Here is an 8,366-nt window from a genome sequence, read left to right as displayed (position 1 = left end):
TTGTGGTGGGCTGATTTGTTGTGTAACTAATTCTTTTTGTTGATGGCTATTGATGGTTAGCATACTCTTGCTTCCCCAGTCTCTGTATTACGAGTATTTTTCTCCTCGCATGTCCAGAGCTGTCCTAACCTGCCTAGACATGTCATGATGACGTCACAGCTGACGTCACAGGATGTCCGGAACTGGTGGTCATAGCTGTGATGCTTTGCAACCTGCCTCTGTGCTCAGTCGCCCGGCGTTGGTCAGTGGCCGTTTTGGACCGCTTTCTTCAAGATAGCGTCGTTGATCTTCAACTAAACTCCTTCTCTCCACTCTATCTCTATCTATTTTTTTTCTTTTTTATGGACACAGGTTGCCGCCAACGCACAGCTGGCCTGAACACGAATTAGACGCTCCCCAATTAGTGTGATGACTCATTGGATGATGCTGATTAATGTGGGGGGTCCCAATTAGCTCTAATTAATTATTTAATCGTGTTTAAGGCTAGTTGTGCGTTGGCGGCAGTCTGTGTCCAGTGATTACTACTGACCATGAGTTCGAAAGGTATGTCACCCCATTATTTTGAGAATGTCGCGAAGAATGGTAGGAAAAGGTCGTGATAACACAGTGCTTGTTGTGTGATGTCACAGAATATACATACAACATACAAGAGGTTATTGTCTCTGCTCATTTAAAAACGTTTCAAACATGTGGGATAATCTGTTTGAAAACATGACCGAGCCCTGGCTTTTTACAGTTATACCCGATTACGCTCAATACACCCTGAAGCAAATGAGCGACTATCAGGTAGCGCTGTTTCCTCGAGAACTGCTGGACCAGGGGATACCAAATTCCCAATAACCGAAGAAAAGCAGCGAAAGAAACCCTTATTGTAAATACATAAGTATGATTATGAAGAGCGTCAAAATAAAAACGTCTTGACGACTAAACTGAAAGTCCACACCTGACTCAACACGATTGAACGCAATCTGGTTTAATCACGTGCTGCATTTTTGAAGAAATTTATAACTTTAAGGGCTGAACATGATGAAAGAATGCGGAGTGTAACACTAGGACGGACAAGCACGCACAAACAGCTTAATGTGGGTAACTTAGGCCCTGTCTCTCCCGAGTTCTTTCAAAAGATGACTTTCACAGGGAGGTGGGCCTATACAGGGTGTTTCACCAAAAGTCACAAAACATTCTAACTGGCGATGTACCTGCCGGAGGATTGTGGGACTTTCGGCAATTACCTCCTCGAAATTTTCCCACCATTGAGGAAGTCTTTGGCCAATTTTTAATTGTGGGAAATTTATTGTGTCAATTGAACTACGAAAATCGCCACGCGAAACTTTTTTTAAATAGAAATATGAAGTCCTGCGCGGATAACCGCAGACCCAACAAAAACTGCACAATATCACAACAGATATAGTCGACAAAAATTAGTGAAAATAAGGCTTCAGCCCTGCCTGCATGATTTTCTCAAAGGAATGTGTGCGAAATGTATGCCTTGAGGAGGAAGTGTCCCTACCTTCATTTGTTTTGCCTTGTCACCACCGTCAGATCTAGCAGGGTCCGTCAAGGTCAGAGAAGGGGAAATAATAATAAAGCAAGAGGCGGGAACCCTTCCTCCTCTCCCCACATCTTCCGTACGCTCTTCTTAGTGGCAATCGAGCAGGCAGGGCTAAAGTGGAATATTTACCAATTTTCTTAGACTATTTCTGTTGCAATACTGTGCAGTTTTTGTTGGGTATGTGGTTATCCATGGAGGACTTCACATTTCTGTGAACAAAAAAGTGAGATTCCCTTAGCAATTTTCAAAGTTCGATTGAAAAAAAAAGTTGCATAATTAAAAATTGTCCAAAGCCTTCCTAAATGCAGGCAAAGGTTTCCAGAAGGTAATTGCCAAAAGTCCCACAATCCTCCGGCGAGTACGTCGCAAGGTGGAATTTTTTATCATTTTAGGTGAAACACCCTGTATAGTGGTTAACGTTACTTGCAGCCATCCCAATACAGAATAGCCCGTTCCATGACATGATGCAGAAGGGAGGCCATTACGCTCTTCCGTGTTGATGTGGCGGTGAATATCGTTAGCCACCACTCACTAATCCTGATTCCAAGTGAGGTAATCTTTTCAAATAGCTTGGGAGAGACATAGGCTAACACATGTCGGCTAAAGTTGAATGGCGTATGTGCGTGCTTGTCCGTTATAGTGTTCCTGTTAGCATGCCTTCATCATGCTTAACTATAACTAACACTCGGTTGTATACTTAGTTTTTTTAAGATATGGTAAGAGAACATCGCTCTGCTTTTTCGTCACCCTGCTGCTACGTTGTGGAGCTACCATGCTTTTCAGTCGCCTTTGAACCTCAAGTAAAACTTCACGGCCATTCTTACATGTAACAGCAGGGTGAATACCTGGAAAACTGTTCTCTTTTTATCGTAACTGTTCTCCTTCTCTTTTTATAGTAAAATTATTTCCCGATTGGCAAACACTAATTTTTGTTGGAATAATAATGTACCCCAAATTTTGCTTCTACCCTTTTGCTTTGAACACCGGGCAGTTATAGTTCGAACGATTCGAAGCCCGCCTCGAGACGTTGACCATCTCGCTTTCCTAGGGGAAACCTGAAGAGCGTATGTCAATTTCGCTGGGCTGTTTTTACAGTAAAGAGCCACGCAACACGGCATTTCGCGGACTACTAAGCCATAAAAACGCATACAAAACAGCGAAATCACGGCAGCAGCTTCGAGCAACAAAAATGCAGCGTCCACGGCTATACGCACACGGCATGCACCAGATCACGTGATCTCTCAGAGCGAATGGGCGCACGGAGCGGAATCTTGAATAGGGGAAAAGCGTGTCGATACTGTAAGCTTATATAGTGACTGTAGCCCACACTATACCAACCTTTCAGAACCACACTTTCAGTGTCTCTAATTCAGCTGGACTCTCGCCACACAGTATATCAAAATTGCTTGGTCCATGACCAAATTTTGTCCACCAGCGCTTTGTCCTAAAAGCACTTCTAAATATTTTAGACAGAGTAGGGCTTTGGTCATCACTGTGAGCTGACTCATTATTACATTTCACCACATTAGCGCCACCAATTGGGTAGATTATCGCCCCTGGCGATAAAACTCAGGCAACATCATCTCTAAAATGAAGTTGTTTGTAATTTTTCTTGATGACAGCGTGTCTCATTTCTTGCTGACAAATACCCTCCCTGTGAGTACAGGGTGAATTTAGCAAAGGTTACACATTTCGATCGAGTCGTAAAAATACAAGATAACGTCTCTGGCGCTTTAAAAATTGCAGACTGATAGTCGTTCGCCTAAAGTTTTATCCTGATATTTTTGAAATGCTATCATTTTGTAGGAAAAAAGTTAGAAGCAAAGCAAATTCTTACCCCATGCATTTCCTATGGACTGTACTGCCCGCAACCCGCCATTTTTTTCTCTGTCTGCTTCACATTCACATCACCACGTATAGGTAGCGCTGCCTAGAGACGAAGCAAAACCAAAACCTATAGAACAACGAATAACCAGATGGACCAGATGCAGGGTTTTGAGGCAGCGCCACCTATACGTGGTGATATGAACGTGAAGCAGACAAAGGAAAAAATGGCGGTTTGCAGGCGGTATATAGGCCATGGGAAATGGATGTGGTGAGAATTTGCTTGGCTTCTAGCGTTTTTTTCTACAAAGTGATAGCATTTGACAAAAATATGGATAAAACTTCAGGCGAATGGCTATCAGTTTGCAAAGTTTGAAGCGCCAGAAACGTCATTTTGAATTTTTACGACCCGATCAAAACGTGTAACCTTTGCTAAATTCACCCTGTAGATTCGATGCTACTGTACATATCTTCGTCTGTAGGCGGTTCAGTCTCGGCCTTTGTATACATGAGTGCAACCTGCCTGCTGCACGGTAGATTGACAAAATGAAGCACTTCAAGACATACGAATTCATAGAAGCTGTCTATAGAGTGCTGCATGGCATCCGCTAAGAGAAGGACGTTGTAGCAAAACACTGGAAGAACGCCGGTGGGGCTTTGTGAGCCAACGCATGCATTGTGGCGATTGCACTTCGGTCGCACGACTTCACCGTCAGGTTAAAGATTACAAGAAGGCACAAGAAAACAAGTCGATAGAGTGGTACTCTGAAGAAATTCCATCAAGTACATAGGATGAGCTGGGCATTGCCGTTGCAGCCAACATTGTAGATCCGTATGTTTAGTTAATGTGCGTATCAGTTTTATTGTTCTGCGCGTACAATTCTAACAGGAAGTCAAGCTGCCCCCTTTTTCCTATCTACAAAGCTAATATCGGGTTAGACTTTTTCGTGCCGTACTTAGACCACAATTTGTTACCTGTCAAGTTTGTCGTGTAGCTCACAGTTCTGTACCCCTCATTGACAGCTGGAGCACTGTAAGGCAAGGCACAAACACAACCTGCAGCGACAGACATTTGGCCGGGCACCCATTTGCCTTTCACATTGTAGTGTACCCTTATAGGGTACTGCAGTTCGGTACAGTGAAAAGGACCAGTAGCGGAGCAAGACGAGCCTGGACAACGGCATCGGGCAACAACCAGATCCTTTGGATATCTCAGTGGGTCTGAGTGCACGACGTAGTCAAAGGGACAAAGGGTACGGTTCCTTAATAACACCGTGTTGGACATAGGCGAGCAATCGACTAGCGTGTCATCGTTGTTAGCGCCAAACAACGCGTTGAATAGTGACGATAGCTGTGACTGTGCTGGCCAGAAGACAACGGATGTTACAATTAGAATGCACGGGATTCTGTACGAGGCCATATCTTCCAAGTGGAAAGATCCTTTGGTTCAGTTCAGCGGACTTGATGGGATAGTGAGAAGCAGGTCACAGGTAGTTCCTAGAACGAGACAACGGCAAGCAACGAATAAAATGTGAAGCCTTCAGTAAAATCTCTTCGATCTATCCTGCACTCTTAAAATAGAACTTCACCGCACAACATGCTCCTAATCAACCATCAAGGTATACGTCTTTTTGTGACACTTGTGTTGCTATTGTGATCGTCACAAAACGGCCAGCGCTTTTCAGAAATCATGGGTGGTAGGGGTATCATTACATGCAGTGGTTAGCCTTCAACGTGTTATGTGGTGAAATTGTTTAAGAGTGCACAACCAGCTGGACTCTGAAACTGAGCATCACATTACATACAGGATGCAGCCATGTTCCTACAAATTTTATTGAATATGCACGATTTCATTCGGAATTGCAACTGTAAATTTATCGCGCCGTCCACCATTGCCCGTAGCACTTTGGGTGACTTCTGTTTGAAAATTCGTCATTCACTCCACTGTAATTCACCCAATATTTGTTACTTGATATTCTGCGGCAAGTGCAATTCACAATACATCGGTGAAACCTCCAACACAATGAGACAAAGATTTTATGGCCACAAATCTGATATCCTAAATGCCCGCCAAACTCCTGTCGCCATTCACTTCAATCAACCTAATCACGATTTTGAAACTGATTTGAAAATTATATTGCTATATTGCTGAATCTGGGTTCCGCACTGACATTAAACGTAAGAATAGAGTCCTACTTAATTTCGCAATTCAAGTGTCTCACACCAAATGGTCTGAATCTTAGTCCTGGCTCGTTTTATCCGCTTATGTAAATTTAGTAGCTATATATCTATATTTATTTGTGCACAATTCTTGAATCCCCACTTTCAGTCATCGTCTGGTACTCCGTTAGATAATCCGTAACCTTCCCTTTTGTCTATTCTGGGCCACTCGTTTCCCATACTCCTGACACCCCTTCCGCCAAACTGGGTTGGCGAGCCTTTTTGTTCACAACAACACCTTTTACTGTTCTTAAACGGTTAGAGGTCACCTATCCGTCTGCCCAGCTATTCATTGTACACAGACATGTGGCACCATATCTCCTTTCCTCTTCCCTTTCTTTGTACAGCAGTATATATGCCTATACTATATATACTTATGTGTGTCACCACTTCACTTTGTACCTGAGGAAGCGTGGACCTCCACGCGAAAGCTTGTACAAATTAAACTTAAACAAAAATCTTCAGTGTCGGCTTCTGTATTTTGTTTATGCATCTACAGGACTTGACTCCCCTCTTCGTATACAGCATAGTATAATTATTAGTTTGTTCCTGGAGGGTTAAGTAACCTGGGGGCATATCTGTATTTGTAGATTATACTCATGCCTTGTATATATGAGGAGTAAATAAGATAATTTTCATCAGTGTCATTCAGCTGAACTGTGTTCATAACCTTTTAATATACTTCTTATTGACCAGGTTTCCAAATGCCAATTAATATTTGAACGAAGTAGCTGAATGCTTTCTTAATGCTTTATCAATGTAGAAATTATGGAAGTGAGCGTCATTTTTAAAATGGCGTTTAGCTGTAAGATAATGTGCGCCAACTTTGTTCTCTGCAAAATTAACTCTCACGTGGTAAGGGTTGACCAATCCCTTGGGGCCCTGGACCCGGAACCAAAGTTGCTCTTTTTCGCCGTTCGTTGGCAGCACCGTCCATGTTCCGGCAATCTTCAAAATATTTATACATAAAAAAATATGACGAATTGAGAAGTAATGCTTTCTGTATGTTATCAAACAATGATGTTGTGCACGATAGTGGGCAAAAATATAGGGGTTATTTTTCACTTTACAGTCCCTTTATTTAGGGGTGTACGAATCCGAATATAGAATATTGAATCTCATGGAGGAAAAAATGTCGAATACCGAATCGAATAGTAATGCAAAGTTTACAATACATGCTTTTGTGAACTGAAAGTATACAATTTCTAGCCCGTGCCTATAGTGTGTCGCGACGTGGAGAAAGGAGTCAAGGACAGGCAGCAGGAAGAATAGCCAGTTTACTGGGCAAGAGCGCGACTAGAATGAGCGCGGGTGAAGATGATGCGTGACCGATGAGCTTGGCTGGTCACGAGGGCGTGGCCTAGAATCGTTGTCAGCTACAGGTAACTCCCTCCTTGGACCGTATGCCGGCGAGGAATGAGACGGACAGAAGGTGGGCCGGGTGCCCAATGTACCGAACGTGGCGGATGCACCGGTGCGGGTGGGCAGGGGGGCGAGGCACGAGAAAGTTGGGTGATGGCAGGCAAAAAGGCAGACTTCACACGGTCCACCGAGACCACCTCGAGCCGATGAGGAAGCCTAATGGTGATGGTCTTCGTTTGACGAGAGTGGACGGGAAAAGGGCCGTCGTACGGGGGTTGGAGCGGTTTACGAACCGCGTCGTGCCGCAGAAACACATGGGTTGCGGAATGAAGAGCCGGATGAATGAATACGGGACGGGGCGAAGAGGACCGTGTGGGCAGTGGTCGCAAGTCAGCACAGTACGACTGCAGGCGAGTGGCGTAGTCAAGAAGGTCAGGAGCGGGGTGGGCAAGAGTTCTTCGGGGTGGGAAGAGAATTCTCCTGGTAGTCTTAACGGCGCGCCATGCACGAGCTCAGCAGGTGAGACAGGTGCGTCTGTCTTGATGGCAGCTCTGACGCCAAGGAGAATTAGTGATAGGCGTTCCACCCAGTGGCTGGGGTCGTCATGTGAGCGCAGGGAGGAGCGGTGGAGTCGCTCTACGAGGCCGTTGGCGCAAGGGTGATAAGCCGCCGTCTGTCGATGTTGGGAACCGAGAAAACGGCACATCTCTGCGAACAGACGGGAGGTGAACTGACGGCCTCTGTCGGTGGTAATCGTAGCGGGCGCGCCGAAGCGGGCCACCCAACTGTCGAGGAAGACGCGCACCACCGTGTCAGCAGTTATGTCGGCGACGGGAATGGCCTCCGGCCAGCGGGTGAAACGGTCAGTGCAGGTGAAAAGGTAGGCTTTGCCGGCAGATGGGGGAAGGAGACCCACCAGATCCAGATGAACATGATGGAAACGAGCATCGGGTGTAGGAAACGGTGATGGAGGCGATAGTGTGTGGCGCTGAACTCTTGAGCGTTGACAGGCCAAACATAGGCGGGCCCAATCGCGGACGTCTCGGTTCAGCGAGGGCCAGACAAAGCGAGTCGCAATGAGGTTTTGAGTGGCCTTGATCCCTGTGTGGTGCAGGGAGTGAAAAACGTCGAAGATGTGTCGTCGAAAATCTTGCGGAATGAGGGGGCGTGGGCTGCCGGTGGAAACGTCGCATACCAAATGGTAAGGCGTTCCAGGGAAGGGAATTTTGCGGATGGACAGAGATTGAGGGCAGGCAATGAGGTCTTGGATGGCAGCATCGTGGTCTTGAGCTTGCGCAATTGAAGCGTAGTCGACAGTGGTCGGGAACGTAATGGCGGAAATCCGTGCCCATGAGAGAGCGTTCGGTGCGACATTGCTGGCGCCAGGGAGGTGTCGAATATCTGTGGT

At 45.6% G+C, this 8,366-nt stretch overlaps 1 long non-coding RNA gene across 1 annotated transcript in view; it reads right to left on the bottom strand.

Moving 5' to 3' along the window:
- Positions 1–4,227: 4,227 nt before the first annotated feature.
- Positions 4,228–8,366, bottom strand: part of LOC135399318 (uncharacterized) — a 123,350-nt gene continuing 119,211 nt past the window's right edge. Inside the window, exon 3 of the long non-coding RNA XR_010424239.1 lies at positions 4,228–4,873. This is a non-coding gene — a long non-coding RNA (uncharacterized LOC135399318). The remainder of the gene's footprint in view (positions 4,874–8,366) is intronic.

The sequence above is a fragment of the Ornithodoros turicata genome, chromosome 6 (assembly GCF_037126465.1).
Source record: "Ornithodoros turicata isolate Travis chromosome 6, ASM3712646v1, whole genome shotgun sequence".
Classification (NCBI taxonomy): domain Eukaryota; kingdom Metazoa; phylum Arthropoda; class Arachnida; order Ixodida; family Argasidae; genus Ornithodoros; species Ornithodoros turicata.
The sequence above is the reverse complement of the archived record's forward strand: the minus strand, read 5'-3'. Positions and strand labels throughout refer to the sequence as shown.